Source organism: Cervus canadensis, chromosome 10 (genome assembly GCF_019320065.1).
Source record: "Cervus canadensis isolate Bull #8, Minnesota chromosome 10, ASM1932006v1, whole genome shotgun sequence".
Classification (NCBI taxonomy): domain Eukaryota; kingdom Metazoa; phylum Chordata; class Mammalia; order Artiodactyla; family Cervidae; genus Cervus; species Cervus canadensis.
Genome location: NC_057395.1, coordinates 7585970 through 7603942, shown reverse-complemented (window position 1 = coordinate 7603942; position 17973 = coordinate 7585970). Strand labels below are relative to the sequence as shown.

At 42.3% G+C, this 17973-nt stretch overlaps 1 protein-coding gene across 7 annotated transcripts in view; it reads right to left on the bottom strand.

Moving 5' to 3' along the window:
* The window catches only part of SFMBT2 (Scm like with four mbt domains 2), a 185115-nt gene that overhangs the window by 118421 nt on the left and 48721 nt on the right, over positions 1-17973 (bottom strand). Inside the window, exon 1 of one of the 7 annotated variants that reach the window (XM_043478509.1) lies at positions 701-1010. The exons of 5 other annotated variants lie outside the window; for them this stretch is intronic. The gene's annotated coding sequence lies outside the window, so the exon portion shown is untranslated. Of the gene's footprint in view, positions 1-700; positions 1011-17973 lie in introns of those variants that run through there. One more of the 7 variants, XM_043478510.1, reaches the window with a different exon arrangement.

The following is a 17973-nucleotide window of genomic DNA, read 5'->3' as shown; positions in this document are numbered from 1 at the left end:
AAGCTACCTTTTTACATTTCAAAACTGAAACTAAACCATCATCAAAGATCACATAATTGCTGACTGCAGACACAGAACACTGAATCAAATTTTAAATCCGTTATAATTATTTGAGAGTCTTCCTGTGTGCTTGATGGGGCTTCCCAGGTGACTTGAGTGGTAAAGAACCTGCCAGCCAACGCATGACATGTAAGAGATGTGGGTTTGATCGCTGGGCTGGGAAGATCCCCTGGAGGTGTGCATGGAACCCACTCCAGTATTCTTGCCTGGAGAATCCCAGGACAGAGGGGCCTGGAGGGCTATGGTCAATTTAGTCACAAAGAGTTGGACATGACTGAACCGAAGTGACTTAGCACGCATGCACAGTGCTTGATGACTACAACAGCCAGCTAAGGACAGCGTGAGACTCCGGTGGACAGATATACGAGGGTGGTGCTTGCAACAAGTTTCTCCACATGCTGCACCCCACCCCCCACACACAGCTGTAATCTACTCTCTGGGCTGTACACACTGATATTCCCAATACACAACATGCTCCCTTTGGCCGGCAGCTGAATCCATCCTAAACGAGGTTAACAGGGAGGTCTGTGGTTGGTCACACACCCTACATCCAGAGGCCTTGCTCACAATAATCCATGATTTGTCTTCAACCACAAGGAAGTGCATGAGTTTTGCTTCATAAAATAATTATGGGACTTACCTGGTAGTCCAGTGGCTAAGACTCCATGCTGCCAATGCAGGGGGCCCAGGTTCAATCCCTGGTCAGAAAAGCAGATTCCACATGTGGAAACTGAGAGTTCACGTGCAGCAACTAAAGATCCCGCATGTTGCCACTAACACCTTAAAAATAAGTATTTTTAAAAAGAAAAGAATAGAATCAGGACTCCAGGCTACCTGGAGAGACCCAGCCTCTCAGTGACATCCAGCAGGAGGTTTTACAGGAACCAAACGCTTAACATGCTCTGTGCTTTGAGCTTCTACTCAGAGTCTTGCTCCAAAGCAAGACCACGATGTCTGCATTCACCTTTTTGGAGCAGCCCTGAAAGCCCTGCCAGAGATGCAAACCCACCCGCCATGCATGACTCTGGTCCAGCTAGTGCTGGCTTTTCCACCTTTTGGGTCAGCGTATTTGTTTGGACTGCTGGGACTGTCACTCAACCAAAAGCCCGGCAGCCAGGTCAAGTCTCTCCTCCCAGACACAGTAATCACTAAAGTCTAAGACTGACCAATTATTATATCTCCAAAGCAAAGATTCTTAACATGCATTGTGTGACTGCCTTCGTGGCATTCATGAAATCGAGTATGGTGAAATCGTAAGTGAATTTCACAAAACTGAAAGCTCATAAAATTGAATACAAAATTGTGCATGTGTGTGTGCAGGTGTGTATGTGTTGAAGGCCTCTTCCAAGAACTTTCGTTGAGTTCATCAGATTCTCAAAGGACTCTGTGACCCCAGCAAGATTAAGAACAATGACAGACTTCAAAATCAAACTTACGGTTACCAAAGAGGAAATGGGGGAGGGTAAATTAGGAGTTTGGGGTTAACATACACACTGTATTTGCTATATAGAAAAAAGATAAGCAACAATCTTCTGTATAGCACAGGGAACTCTACTCAATATTCTGTAATGACTTATGTGGGAAAAGAACCTAAAAATAACTCAATCAATTGCTGTACATCTGAAACTAACACAACATTGTAAATCAACTATACTCCAATATGAAGTAAAAATTAAATTGAAAAAAATAACAGAGACAATACTATGTTAAAATGTGGCTATGATGTAAGTCACTAGACTGAGTTTCCTTGAGGCTCTTTCTTATCATCTTTGTTGATCCTGCTGCCCAGCACAAAGAACCCCACACAGCTTTCCAAAGTGAAGTAGCTAATATCACCTTTCTCCAGCCCAATAGGTTTGAGACACTACGGTTCTGATTACAAAGACACCTAGTGAGTGTTCCTTATGTACCAAGTACTTTCTCATATAGCAACTCAGTGCTTCCAAAACTCCAATGAACTTGTTATTTTCATCCACATTCAACAACAACAAAAAAGATTCAAATAGACTAAGCAGACCTTTATCACAGTTGGTGGCAAAATTATTCAGAGTGTATTTATAACAGACAGATTTCCACTAACTCACATCCTATGCGTAAAAGTTCCATTTTTAGAACAGTAACTCCTCCAAACACATCTATGATATAACTAAGAATATAAAACAAATGTGAAACACACGTTATTTCAGAAATTAAGAACGTGAAACACAACTACTTAAGAAACCTTTAGATCCTGATCAGACTTCTCAAAACTACTTCTCGTATTCTTTAAAAGATTTGTATCACTAGGTAAACGGATTTTAAATAAATAATTGGAAAACTGCCAGCAATGACACCTCATGAAATATTATTTCCCTTAGAACGAGATTTTTTTAAGAGTAATACTTTGCAAAAAGTCTTAACTGAGTACTGCCTTCTTAAGAGAGTCGAATTTGATGACATGCTAATTATAATCATTAAAAAAGGTATCATCTTTAAATACATCTCACTGAAGGTGTGTTTCCACCTAAGATGAGCAAAACACAAGAAAAGAGATGCAATGAATGCAATGTAAGCATTCAATGTGAGATCTGACATATTTATGATATGCAATGAAATTCCCCTTATTAAAGTCAAGCTCAAGAAGATTCAGAACATGTTCTTCAAGAGAAGAGTGTGATTCATACATAATGAGTCAGGTCCAACCGTGAGTGCCAAGGGCCTGCAGACATTCTACAAGTAATGGACAAACTCAGTGACCTGAGAGTCATGCCTGAATATAAAACATGGCCCCAGAGCTGGTTCAACTCTCTAAACCTGCCATGTGTGAGAAGACGAATAAAATACGAACTTTCTTCTCCCAATGCATCCTATAAAAACACTGAGATTCTCTCAAGTACTAGAAAACAGAAGTGTTAGTCTCTCAGACATGTCCAACTTTTTGCGACCCCATGGACTGTAGCCCTCCAGGCTCCTCCATCCATGGGATTTTTCCAGGCAAGAATACTGGAGTGGGTTGCCACTTCCTTCTCCAAGAAAACAGAACTTGTCGGCAAAATGGAGACCCTGGAAAACACATTCTTGAAAATAGATTTATTATCTAGCTATTGTAGTTTAAGTCCTTTCCATCCCTACATTCTATGAGGACATTATTCAGTTCAGTTCAGTTCAGTCACTCAGTCGTGTCCGACTCTTTGCAACCCCATGAACCACAGCACGCCACGCCTCCCTGTCCATCACCAACTCCCGGAGTTTACCCAGACTCATGTCCATTGAGTCAGTGATGCCATCCAGCCATCTCATCCTCTGTCGTCCCCTTCTCCTCCTGCCCCCAATCCTTCCCAGCATCAGGGTCTTTTCCTATGAGTCAGCTCTTCGCATGAGGTGGCCAAAGTATTGGAGTTTCAGCTTCAACATTTGTCCTTCCAATGAACACCCAGGACTGATCTCCTTTAGGATGGACTGGTTGGATCTCCTTGCAGTTCGAGGGACTCTCAAGAGTCTTCTCCAACACCACCGTTCAAAAGCATCAATTTTTCAGCGCTCAGCTTTCTTTATAGTCCAACTCTCACATCCATATACTACTACTTGAAAAACCATAGCCTTGACTAGACAGACCTTTGTTGGCAAAGTAATGTCTCTGCTTTTTAATATGCTATCTAGGTTGGTCATAACTTTCCTTCCAAGGAATAAGCGTCTTTTAATTTCATGGCTGCAATCACCATCTGCAGTGATTTTGGAGCCCCAAAAAATAAAGTCAGCCCCTATTTCCGCTGTTTCCCTACCTATTTGCCATGAAGTGATGGGACCAGATGCCATGATCTTAGTTTTCTGAATGTTGAGCTTTAAGCCAACTTTTTCATTCTCCTCTTTCACTTTCATCAAGAGGCTCTTTAGCTCTTCTTCACTTTCTGCCATTGGGTGGTGTCATCTACATATCTGACATTATTACTGACCTATAAATTTTCTCATCATGTAGCAAAATCTATTACTGAAGTTTAACTTTTTTAAAAAAACACATCTTGTGTGAAATGAAGAGAGTCACTGACAACTCAAAATTACAGAGATGGAATGGTATCTAAATTACGGGTCTGCAAACTGGAGAACAATCTCAACATATAATCTCACTCTTTCACACATTTCTTCCCTTAAAATCTTTCTGCTCTGAAAAACTCTATGTAGCAAGGTTCAGATATCAACTTTTCTTCTGTGAAGTCCAAGGGCAAAGGTTGCAACAGAAGACAACTGTCTGATGCCGGTACACAACTGGGCTTCCCAGGTGGCGCTAGTGGTAAAGAACCAGTTTGCCAATGCAGGAGACATAAGAGATGAAGCTTTGATCCCTGAGTAGGGAAGATTCTCAGGAGGAGGGCATGGCAGCCACTCCAGTATTCTTGCCTCGGAAATCCCACGGACAGAGGAGCCTGGCAGGCTACAGTCTACAGGGTCGCAAAGAGTCAGACATGACTGAATTGACCTAGCATGGGCACACAGAACAGAACTATTTGGAAGCAAGTGCCAGGAAGCAGGTAGGGCCAGACTTGCAGGGCACGAAACAAGAGTGGAAAAGATTAAGTATTAATAGATAGGAGGTTAAGATTGGAACTTCTCTGGTAATCCAGTGGTTGCACTCTGAGCTTCCAATGCAGGGGTGTGGGTTCAATCCCTAGTCAGGGAAGAACCTGACCAGGTTCTTCTTCATGCTGCGCAAAGCATTTGCCCAAAATTAGAAAAAAAAAATACCAATGTCTTCCATATTGCTGAACCCAATGGCCAATTCCCAATCATTTATGCACTTGACATCATCAAGAGCATTGGATAAGTAAGATCACACTCTCCTTTTTGAAACACTCTTCACTTAGTGTTACATTTTGAATGCTTTGGTTCAGCCTCCCAAAAAATACTTATGTTGAAATCCAAACCCCCAAGGTGATGGTGTTAGAAGGTGAGGCCTTTAGGAGGTGATGAGGTCAAAAGGATGGTGCCTCCACGAATGAGATCAGGGCCCTTGTAAGAGACCCAAGAGAGCTCCTGAGCCCCATCCTCCATGTGAGAAGCAGATAGTCTGCAGCCCAGAACCCAACCACACTGGCCCCCTAATCTCAAAGTCTCCAGAACCGCAAGAAATAAATATGCTACTTATAAGCCACCCAGTCTACGGTACTTTGTTAAATCAGCCCCAACTGACCGTAACATTGAACCTCGACCCTTAGTGTTCCCCAGAAGTTCCTGAATAGCATAAACAGAATTCAATGCCTATTCCAAAAACAGAGATACCTAGGCAATTAGTTTGATTCCTGTTGTTATAAGAAAGGAGAATAAGAGTGACTGATTAAAAAGAACATCCCAAAGTATGGGAATCATGATTTAAAACCATAAACCAGTTTGTTATTAAAGACAGACTGTTCAGAAAGAACCCAAATTACTACACGATGTTTCCTCCCAGTGAAGAACAATGGGGCAGTCACCGTGCCTCAAACGAAAACTAAATTTGGTAGGTGGGCACCAACAATATAGAAGGAGGTGTATTTTAGTGTATGTACCTCTCTCTCTCTCTCTCTCTCATGATCCTCAATAACTGAACAGGAAATTTCAAAAAAATTAACCCCTTAGGATTTTGTCCTCTGTGATTCTTAAAACCAACCAAAAATGGTACCATAGTATATCACGAAATATTTCAATAAAATTTGCAAAGGGGTCAGAATTCATCAAGGAAGAGTCTGTCCCAGCAGCTGGGCAGTAATTCACTCTGCATGCTCGCCATAAATCTGACCCTCTCTATTACATAAACAGAATTCATTTGTAGTATTGTATGTGGCAATTCTTGAAACAGTCAGCTGTCAACAGAGCCTGGACAAATTCTCCCGATTTTTCTTCTATCAGTCACACAAGGTCAAATGATGTTTGTAGAAATGAAGCTTTACTAAGTAACAATTATTTTTAAGCAATAAAACCTAACAGATATTAATTTACAGTTTTCTTCCTGTTACCACTAAAACCGTATTTAGATGAGATTTATAGCTATTTAACAAAACAAAAACTTTAGGTCAGCTCTGGAAGCAGCAATTCATCAACTTTTGTGGGGCAGACAATTCATGCCAGAGTGGAGAGGAATAAATTTCCGGCTCATTTTGCAACCATGATTCCTTCCACAGAAGGAAGAGAGGGCAATCTGAGATTTTAAAAGAAGGGAGAGTATAGTGAAACAGGCCTTCTATATAGACAGTGACTCTCACCTCAACCTGGAACTGACTTGTCAAAAAATCACAAACTCGAAGAACTAAAAAAATTAAAAAAAAAAAAGATTGGCTATATGTATAACTGATTTGTTGTTGTAAACCTGAAATTCATGTAACACTGTAAATCGGCTATACTCCAATAAAAAAACTTAAAGGAAAAAAATAAGAAAATCACAAGTTCTTGGTACTTTTTGTTATTTTATCCAGAATTTTGATCACCCCAACAAAATAAACTGCTGAGATTTTAAAACCCAGCCCCGATCTGGAAATGTACCTCTTTTATTAAACATTTCTGGTTACAATTCTTATTTTTTAGACTCTTTCAGCAAGAATAGAAGGGGAAAGGAATACTTGTAGTGCCATCATCCCTCTGCTTAATATAATTGCTTGATCAGTTATATTAACATGGCCCCAGAGAGGAACTGGATGGGAACCTATCTCATCTGACCACAGGAGGAAGGCAATTATGTGGCATGCAGAAAACCACAATGATTACATTCTTCTCTCACTTCAGTCCTCTTTCCTGTGAATGAGGGTCCTGCCTGGTCCAACAGGAAGTGCTGGGAGAAATGAGGATGGATCATAATTACGGTTATCTTCTTTTCATAAATGAGTGGGGACCACAGAAACGGTTTTTCCACTGTAGGGAGTGCAAGGGCAGAAAGAGCTGGAACAAGTCATTAAAGAATCACTTTTCTTATGACCATTACAGGCAGTCCCCAGCCTACAAACAGGTTTTGCTTCAAGGGCCCATTAATAATCTATTTCAGAACTCCCTAATACATTTTGAGCAATTGCAAAGTTACCGAAGAATGGTCTGCCAGGCCAACCCGTAGGCGTCTACATATACAAAATATACTAATGGAATCTGAACGATGTCTAAATATCGTGTAGGTGCCGTCCATCGTTAAGAACACTTAATTTCCAAGAACTTCCCTGGTGGTCCAGTGGTTAAGACTGTACACTTTCAACGCAGGGGGCGAGGGTTCAATCTCTGGTTGGAGAATTAAGATCCCACATGCCACACAGTGCGGAGCAAAAAATAAAATACAAAATACCTGTCTATCCAGCAGCATTTACACAGCAAACACTTTCCAACAGTATGAGAGAAGGGAAAGCATTTGAGACCAAAAAAAAAAAATTGACTTTATCAATAGCCCCCGGACACTGCATAGGAAATTCCAGAACACCAAACTTCATACACAAAAGGAAAGTGACCCCAGGAGGATGTGAGATCTAACAAGGAATTACAAGAAAATAAAGTGGTAAATCTATGAATAAATTTTAGTGAACACTGACCATATAAACTGTGCTAAGTCACTTCAGTCATGTCCGACTCTTTGAGACCCTATGGATTGCAGCTCCCCAGGATCCTCTGTCCATGGGATTCTCCAGGCAAGAATACTGGAGTGGGTTGCCTTGCCCTCCTCCAGGGGATCGTCCTGACCCGGGGATTGAATCCACATCTCTTGTGTCTCCTGCATTGGCAGGTGGGTTCTTTACCACTAGCGCCACCCGGGAAGCCCCCGATCTTATAAACTAATCACCCATAAACTAGAAGGAAACTGACTAACCTCTACGCAAAACATTTTAGTTAGGTAGCTCTCTCTCAAAGTGTTCAAATGAAGAAAACTAGTGACACAAATGATAAAAGAGTGGATAATCCAATAATCGCTGACACTGAACTTCAGCAGCATTTGTCTGATTTTTCCTAAATGCTTCTTCCTTAAAAATTTATTTTATTTTAGGTTAATACTAAGTTGCATTTCCCAACTGGACACTAACTCTGGGGAGGAAAACAAGAGATCACATACACACTTGACAAAAGAGGGATGTCAACCTCGGTTACAATGCTTTCTCTGGCGGGGCGGGGGGGGCGGGGGGGCGGTGGGTGGGTAATAGTATTTTGCTCTAATCTTAAAAAATAAAATCCCATGACACCATCTGTGTCATTGTACCCAAGACGAAGGTCTTCCTAGTCTATCCAACAGCTGAATCACTGAGAATGTAGCTGCCTTCTTTGCACTTAACAAGAAGCATCTCGAGCTAGACGCTGCCAGTGGCTATTTCTCAGGGGTTTATCTTTCATTGTGACGCTCAGTTGGCCACACTCTGCTCGGCAAACTGGCAGATTCTTCCACTGATGGAGACTCTTCATTTTCCTATTTGCAAATCCACCTGCTAAGAATATAAAGTGCTTTTTAAAAGAGAATTTCACTAATATATCCATCACATCATCCACTGTCATCCAAGAGGCACTACCTCGCCTGGGTTTAATCTTGATTGACTCACAGCTTTAACCAGCGGTCACTCAGTTCTGCCAGCAATAAAATCATCTCCCCCGCGCCTCCCCGAACAGGGCTGTGATGAATCACCACCCTTCAAGGAAAGTCAATATCCAACTCACATCATATCACATCTTGTTGACAACAAGAAAAATTTAGTTAAGAAGAAACGGCTGTGCTTTATCTAGACTGGCGCTATATAAATTACAATCAGATTATGTAGATAAAATACATGACCTAAATTTATCTGCTGTAATGACACTCGTCACAGCCCTTTTTAATGCCTCTAAAAAAGGATTTATGTTAAGTGCTGAAGGCAGGGGACAGTTGAAGAAAGGCTAGTACCACCACTTTTGAAAAGCTCATCTGTAACTCAAAACGTATTTCTCTTTGCTGTAGAAATCATTAGCTGAAGTCATTTCATTTTCTTTTTCTAAAGCTTTATTGCAGTTGGTTTACAATGTTGTGTGAGTTGCAGGTATTCAGCAGAGTGAATCAGATATATGTGTGTGTGCGTATCTCCACTCTTTTGCAGATTCTTTTCCACATAGGTTATTACAGAGTATTGAGTAGAGTTCCCTGTGCTAAATAGTAGGTCCTTGGTGGTTATCCATTTTATATATAGTTGTGTGTACACGTCAATCTCAACCTCCTAATTCATCAATTCCTCCCCAAAACTCCCTGGATATAGTTTTCCCTGGATGTAAGCCCAGGAGCAGGATTGCTGGACATTTATTTTCTTGGCCCAGAATCTGTGTACTGAAACCACTCACAAAAATAGTACTATCCTCAAGGCATCAGCCATAAGCCAAGTACACTAGTTCGTTCGGGTCACAGAAGTAGTAAATTTTTCTACTAAAGGGTCTCTGGGGATCTGAAGGAGCCACAGGCACTTTTCAAAGCAGCCAGCCTTCTCATGGACAAGAGCAGGACGACTTGGGAAAGCCGAGAGACGGGATCCACACTTCCTGTGATACAAAGGACACTTGCAGCGGTGTGTTCAGGGTGACCGGCAGTGCTGAAGCCCAAAGTAAAACGGATGAAAGAAAGAAAAGAAGATCGGGCGGCAGACAGTATGCCCTTCCATCCTGCACACCGCACAGCAGCCACAGGTTTCGGGGGCTCTGGTTACAATAATTAAAACGCCTGTCGGTGATCAGATTAGCAGACTGGAACTGCTCCGGTGCCTCTGTTTACAGCTGAGTGGCCTGTTGAAGTTACAGCTTGTGTCTGTCTCCATCAGGGGCTGTGAGCATATCAAAATGATATTTCCCGAACCTCACAAAGTAGAAAGTTAGGCTGGGGTTGTTTCTCTTCCTTGGGGTTAATTATTAAGCCCTGAAATGGAGGTTCTAATGACTGGTCAGGTAAACACACTACAGAATCTAACGTCAGAAGATGACAGCATTATTACGGTCACAGTGCAAAGGGCACAGACTACTGGAATCCGGGGGATCCCTGAGCTTGGCCAGGTCAAAGAGCTGACGGAACCATGCAAAGCCCTCTGCCTGCCTTTGGAGAACTTCCCTAAATAAAACCCTGAGATGTGTTCCCAAGCACAGCCTGAGGTCAGGATGACTGGAAGACGTGCCTCCCTTATGAACCAACCATTCACACCGCTACCCTGCAAGGAGGAGAGCCTGCTGTCATAAATCATTAAGAAAATGGATTTTAAAACGGGTCCTGTTACAGGCAGGTCTGACTTACACCAGGAAGACATACCCACAGTTAGACACACAATGAGCACACTCATGAGGCTGCAGGGGGCATCCGTGGGGAAGTTTTTGCCTGTTTTTACTGATCTTCTCAGCCTAGAAACCAGGGTTTTTCACCCTTCTTTCCCCCCAATATCCCCCCTAAGAAGCCCTTTCAGATGCTTTTTTTCTAAATCATATCCTTATGGCATTTTAAAACCACAAGGAGGGACTGCCCTGGAGGTCCAGCCCTTAAGACTTTGCATTTTAATGTAGGGGTGCGGGTTCAATCTCTGGTCAGAGACCTGAGATCCCAGATGCCTTGTGGCCAAAATACCAGAACATGAACAGAAGCAATACTGCAACAAATTCAATGAAGACTTGAAAAATAGTTCATGTCAAAAAAAAAAAAAAAATCTTAAAAATAAAACCACAAGTATATATCTCTCTTCACATATTATTTGTAATACGTGTAGAAGGTGTATCTACTCTTTACACATTTTATAAATATGATTTGCTTCACCCCCTTAGAAGTGTCTGACTCCCCAGGACACCCATGGCTCAGTTCTCGGACTCTAAGCAGGACCACTGGCTCAGGCATGAATTTTATGACTTGAATGAGCTCAGTAATGTTTACTTTTCATTAGCAGAAGTTTAAACACTGACTCTGCTAAATACATCATCAGCCATAATATGACTTATTAATCCAAGGCTATCTAATCAACCTTTCGTTCCGTAAACCCAGAGGCTCAAGGCTAGGGGAACTGTAGGGAGCTGGTCTCTACCCTGACGCTATGGGCTGGGGAAGACAGCTGGCAAATATGCAGCATGTCAGACACGGATAAGTGCTTAAAAAAAAGGAAAGAAAAAGAAGTAAATCTGCCAGCATCGGCCAGATTATTACATGGGGAGGGAGCACTCCTTTGAAAAGGTGACATTTTCGCAGAGACTTAAAAGAAGTGAAAGTAAGTCGTGCGATTATCTGGGGTTCCAGGCAGAAGGTAAATGCAAAGACCCTGGGGTGTCAATGAACGTGGCATGTCTGTGGAATGATGGGAAAAAACGAACCAATCAAGCAAAGCAGAATCAAAAAGAATGAACTGCAGGAGACAAAATCAGAGCGGAGGTGGGAGGCAGAGAAGGTTATGCTCGCTACTACTCGTTAATTTTAACAATGTTAATTCTTCTAATCCAGGAGCAGAGGATCCTCCGATTCATCTTCCTCTCATCCAGGTCTTGTAGTTTTGGGTGTACAGATCTGTCATCTCCTTGCTTAGATTTATTTCTAAGAATAAATGTTTTGGATAAAGAATAAAGATAAAGATAAAGAATAAAGATAAAGAATAAAATGTTTTGGATGCTCTTGTAATCAGGACTATTCCTTTTATTTCTTTTTCAGATGTTATTGGTGTACAGAAACACAACTGCTTTCTCTATGTTGACTTTGTATATTGCAAGCTTACTATATTTGTTGATTAGTTTTAGCAGTTTTTTTATGGAGTTTTTAGGACTTTCTGTATGTAAGATCATTTCATCTGCAAACAATTTTACTTCTTCCCTTCCTAGTTGGATGCCTTTTCTTTCTTTTTCTGGTCTGATTGCTCTGGCTAGGATTTCCAGTCCAATATTGAATGGGGTGGTAATGAGGGTGGGCATCCTAATCTTCAAGGAAAAGCTTTCCGCCTTTTGCCACTGGGTATGATGTTGGCTGTGCATTTGTCACATATGGCTTTCAGGAGGTTACGTTCTTTCAATACCCAATTTGTTGAGCAGTATCATAAAAGGAAGTTGTATTTTGTGAAATGCCTTTTGTCTATCTGCTGAGATGATCTTATTATCATCCACTCTATCGGTTTGGCGTATCTCATTTATTTCCATATGTTGAACCATCCTCAAACCATGTGCCTCAGTTTTGAGGCAAAGTTACCAATATGTAAATGAAATACACAATAAGTCTGCTTTTAAAAAACCTGTGTGTATTAGTCGCTCAGCCGTGACTCTTTGCGACCCCATGGACTGTAGCCCACCAGGCTCTGTCCATGAAATTCTCCAAGCAAGAATACTGGAGAGTGTTGCCATTTCTTTCTCCAGGGGATCTTCCCGACCCAGGAAAGATTGAACCCACGTCTCTTGCATTGCAGGCAGATGCTTTACCATCTGAGCTGCTAGGGAAGCCCTTTAAAGAACTTACTACACCAAAATCATCCAGCTCAGTCATACTAGCGTAAGATAACAGAGCTAGGAACTGCTCAAGCTATCTTTCAAAGTCTAGCAGCAATTTACTTCCTCTGCATCTGCAAAAGCATTCTTTGTGCTCATTCAGGTGAGATAAATCCAAAGTATAAAATTGAACACTGTCACAATGCTTCCCAAAAGTCCCAGAGAGAATTCAAATTGTACGGGAAGTCTGTTCTTCATCTGACCTTGAACTTGGGAAAAATATAACATTCTCCAGGAAGGTAAATTTGTTTCTAGGTATCTTAAGAATCCCCAAGAGTCACAAGTATCTAGTTCTGGTTATTTGTGTATTGTTGCTCTATCTTTTTGTAATACATAAACTGCAGGAATTAAACTAGGTGTTACCAGAGAGGCGAGAAAGACAAAGCGCAGCTTGACAACTCCATGTTGGGAAGATGAATTGCCCTCATTACTCTAATATGCTGTCATACACGGGAGGCAATTTAAATTCATTGAACTTGTTTTCCTTTCTTATCAAACTAGATGGCTAAGTGTGCAGCTGCTGACTCTTTAAAATTAATTAATGGTGCCCTTTTTTCAGTTCTCCCGCAAAGGATCTGAAATCGCTTTTGTAGTGTTCTCAAACATCCTGCCCTGTGGTTTAAATGAAACAAACTGAGGGTTCCCCAGGGCTGCAGCAACTCCTCCCGTTCAGACAACAAATCAAGAGAGAACCAAGGTAGAAATGCTGCTTCTCATTGACGGAAACCTTCTTTCCTTAGAATTTTTCTTCCCCAGAGTAATCCTCAAGAAACAATTTCACTACAGGAAGAAAGATAAACAACCCCAAGAGCAGGATTCCTATCTGCTGAGACTCCAGTCCATTACAACATATGAAATTTCTTCTTCTCCAGGACACCACCCTAAAACATCATCTGCATTTTTCAGATAAAGAAAATGAAGCTTAGAGAGTCTAATTTGGGGTCCACTCAGTTTGGGGAGGGGGAGTTGAACCAGAGATTCCACACTGGGGTCTTTCTGACCCTGAAGTGTCAGTTGCTCAGTCATGTCAAACTCTTTGCAGTCCCATCGACTGTAGCCCACGAGGTTCATCTGTCTGGGGATTTTCCCAGCAAGGATACTGGAGTGGGTTGCCATCCCCTTCTCCAGGGGATCCTCCCAACCCAGGGATAGAGCCCAGGTCTCCTGCATTGCAGATGGTTTCTTTATCACCTAAGCTACCACGGAAGCCACGAAAGTCCACTTTTTTTTTTTTTTAACTACATCATGCTAATTCCAAATGCCACACTTCATTGGGAAATTAACATCACTGATTTTGTCAATGCAAACTGCCCCATTCTTTAGAGCCGGCAATTCCCATTTGCCAGCATAGCAGCCCTGCCTAGCACCAGTTTCTCTACTGGTTCTGATGGAAAGGGAATGAAGTAAACCACCTAAAAAACACTCTACAAAAATCTCACTGAACACTCTTCTCCCATCTGATTTCCCTCAGGACCCAGCGTGGGTTATTTTTAATTAATAATACGACAAGTTTTATTACAGGATCACTCGTATATAAAACAAATTAACAATCTTCCTGGGAGGGAAGAGAAGGAAAGGTCTTGTTTAAGAAAAAGAAAGTGCAGGACCTTCCTGGGGGTCCAGCAGTTAAGACGCCATGCCTCTAATGCAGGGGGGAGGGCTCGATCCCTTAATCTCTGCACTTTTTCTGAACACGTGCTATAGTCCCCAAAATGTTTTTTAAAAAAGAAAAATACAGATTTACCAAACAGTTCCTTGAAACAGAGATACTCAGAGAAGTGTTCCAAGAACTTTGCATAGGAACGTTGTTTCTTTTTAGGAAAAAAAACATTTATATGTAAATATTTGGAGATATTTGCATGTATATTCTAAAAGTCCACAGGGTAGAGACTAATTATATCCACCATAGTAAATCCATACAATGGAATTCCACGCGGTATTTTAAACGTTATACACGCATCCCCATTTACTGCTAAGGACACACAGAGACAGCGAGTACAAAGTAGTTGACCAGACAGCAGCTAGGGCAGCACCCATGAGTGTAAAACTGTCAGCCTGGGTGAACCGGGGTGTGGGTGTGTGGCCCGTGCATTCATGGACAGCTGTCTGGAACGACAGTGGTTTTCTCTATAGTGTGTAACCTCTCTTCACATAACCAACCAACAGGGGTGACGAACGCTTTCGTTGCTGTTTAGTCACTAAGGCATGTCTGGTTCTTTGGCGACCCCATGGACTATAGCCCACCAAGCTCCTCTCTCCATGGGATTGCCCAAGCAAGAATACCGAGAGGGCTGCCATTTCCTCTTCCATGGAATCTTCCAGACCCAAGGATAGAACCCGCATCTCCTGCACTGACAGGTGATTCTTTACCACTGAGCCATCACAGAAGCCCAACAAAGCCTACCATTACATGTAAGTTTTTCTTTCTTAAAAAAAAAAAAATCAATAAAATGCCCTAATCATAAGAAAAAAGAAAACCAAGTGGACAGCAATTTATACCAAATTAAAGTGAGTTTCAGAATGCATTAATAAATGCTCAGGTAAAATTCTACCAGAGGTTAGATGGTGGGAGTCAAAACTTCTATCTATTCACAAGTCAGCTGGAATTTAAAAGCAGATAGTACTAAACTGCACGTTGCTGACACTCGTTTCTACATGACATTTTGAAAGAAGCAAAAGTATATTCATATTTGTTGTCACATGTATGTGCTGGGCACTTAGTCGCTCAGTTGTGTCTGATTCTTTGAGACGCCATGGACCGTAGCCCTCCAGGCTCCTCTGTTCATGGGGATTCTCCAGGCAAGAATACTGGAGTGGGTTGCCATGATCTCCTCCAAGGGATCTTCCCAACTCAGGGATCGAACCCAGGTCTCCCGCATTGCAGGCAGATTCTTTACCATCTGAACCACCGCAGAAGTCCTATCACATATATGAAAGAAAGTGAAAGCCGCTCAGTCATGTCCGACTCTTTGTGACCCCATGGAGTATACAGTCCATGGAATTCTCCAGGCCAGAATACTGGAGTGGGTAGCCTTTCCCTTCTCCAGGGGATCGTCCCAACCCAGGGGTCGAACCGGGGTGTCCTGCATTGCAGGCAGATTCTTTACCAACTGAGCTATCAGGGAAGTCCCTTATCACATGTATATCTGCCCTTATTTCTTTTTAGAAAAAAGTATATCTATATATGATATATATACAAGTATATTATACAAAGTGTATTTATATATAAATACAAATATACACCTGTCACAGGTGCAGAGGCATACTTATCTGTTTCATTTTACCTAAATATCACCAGTGCAAAGATGATGTGAGAACAAACAACTCTTGTTAAGGTTCCAAATAAGCAACAATCTTCCCTCAATTCACCAGGAAGCCACATTCCTGAAAAACTGACACTGTTCTAAAACCATACAAACTATAAAAAAATGACTGGGGTCCAGGGTCCATTAATTACACACATGTTTCACCTTCACATCCACCTGGACATTCCAAGATCATGGGACAATTCTTCACTGCACATGGAGGTCCTATGAGCCACAGGACATTCAGCATCTGTGGCTCCTGCTCCCAAAATGCCAGCTGCCCTTCCCTATCACCACCCCCCAAAATTCTCAAATCCCCCCAAGCTCCACAGGGCACCCTAGAAATCACTGATCTCGCCTGTTCAATAGCATCAGCTCCCAATTCCTATCTGAAATCAGCTTAGGCAGCCACAACTGAGAAGACCCAGAACCCTTGTGACATACCAGGTAAATAGTGCTATCAGTCTGAACACCAAAGATCACCACTTGCATTGTCTCGAAACAAATCTGTCTTCCAATCTCACAGACTGTGGAGTTTACCCTTTAATTTTCTGAGCAGTGCATGGTAGTTTAATTGTATGACTCTGATTAGCTGTGATTTTGAATCGCAAGGTTATATCTCTACCATGTGCTCTTAAGAGGAAAATTTCAAACTTCCCTCTCTTCATAATCACATCAAGTCAAGCGCCTTTTCCTGGTGCCAAAGGAATCTCTCTTTTCTGTTTGAAATATACCCTTAAAACAAAAGCAGATATCCCCCTTTTTTGGAGAGGGAGATTTCTGGATTCTCCATGTATTTCTTTGGGTAATATTTTACAAAGTTAACACTTGTGTATGTGTGTGCAAGTGTGTGTGTGCATGCTCAGTCATGTCTGACTCTGCAGCCCCATGGACTATAGCCTACCAGGCTCCTCTGTCCATGGGATTCTCCAGGCAAGAATACTGGAGTGGGTTGCCATGGCCTCCTTCAGGAGATTTTCCCAACCCAGGGATTGAATCCAAGTCTCTTGTGTCTCCTGCATTGGCAGGGAGATTCTTTACCAACTGGTCACCTTCTCCATGCATTTCTTTGGCTAGTAGTTTAGAAAGTTAACACTTACAAGAAGACAACGTTGGGAACATCACAGTGAAAGGAAGCATCACTTTCCTGTGACCCTCCAGCAACCTGTGTTCATGTTCAAGGCTTCAGTGTGGACCACCAGCTGCCAGTGAGAAAGCAGGTCTTCCCTGGAAGGAGGAGCCCTCCTCACACCTCTCTTCACCAACCAACGGAGTTACAAGGATTGCTTCTGTAATTTTTTTTCCATTGTGAGATAAAATTGACCTTTGGAGATTGTCAGATAAAAATTGGCACTTGCCATCTACCTCTGTAAGGATTAAATCATGTGCTGTGGCAGCTGGTGATTTTCAAAACCCTCTGAAAGGAGTTCAGGGTGGAGAGCAGGAATGAGGCACTCAGTGCTCGGGGGAAACTGGCAGGACAGGTCTTCAGATAGTTAGACACTTTCAGAGCATCTAAAGTACTCTTTTTTTACGAGCCTAAGTCTCATATCTAGAAAAGCATTAAAACCCTTCAAAATTATGACCATTCCTCATGACTAGTGGAAAGCTTCAGCAGACGAGCAGAAACCTTCTGGAAAAGTATGTGCTTGACTGCATGCACTCTGCCTTCACCAAAATCACATATATACTGATCTCCCCGCTGCCTCTATGGAGCAGCTTCTCAGAGCTGTCCGAGGTGCTGTCTCCCAGGCTGTACCAAGTAGAACTTTTGTCCCGAATAAAAGTTAACCCACAACTCTCGCGTTGCGCATTTTTTTCACGGCAACAGGGTATACACTTGCACGGATTTTAACACAGGTATAGATTCACGCTATCATATCCACGAGACAAGGCTCCATTCCCCCTACACACACACATACACACAATGATCCCTTTCTGGGTCCCTTTGTACTACATTGCCCCTTGACCCCACAGCCCCGCCCAGAGTGATGCCCTCCATCACTGCAGTCCTGCCTTTTAAAGATTCCACATAAGCAACAGGCTTCCTAGGTGACTCAGAAGTAAAGAACCCACATGGCAATGCAGGAGACACAGGTTCAGTCCCTAGGTCAGGAAAATCCCCTGGAGAAGGAAATGGCAATGTGCTTCAATATTCTGGCCTGGAGAATCCCATGGATCGAGGAGCCTGGCA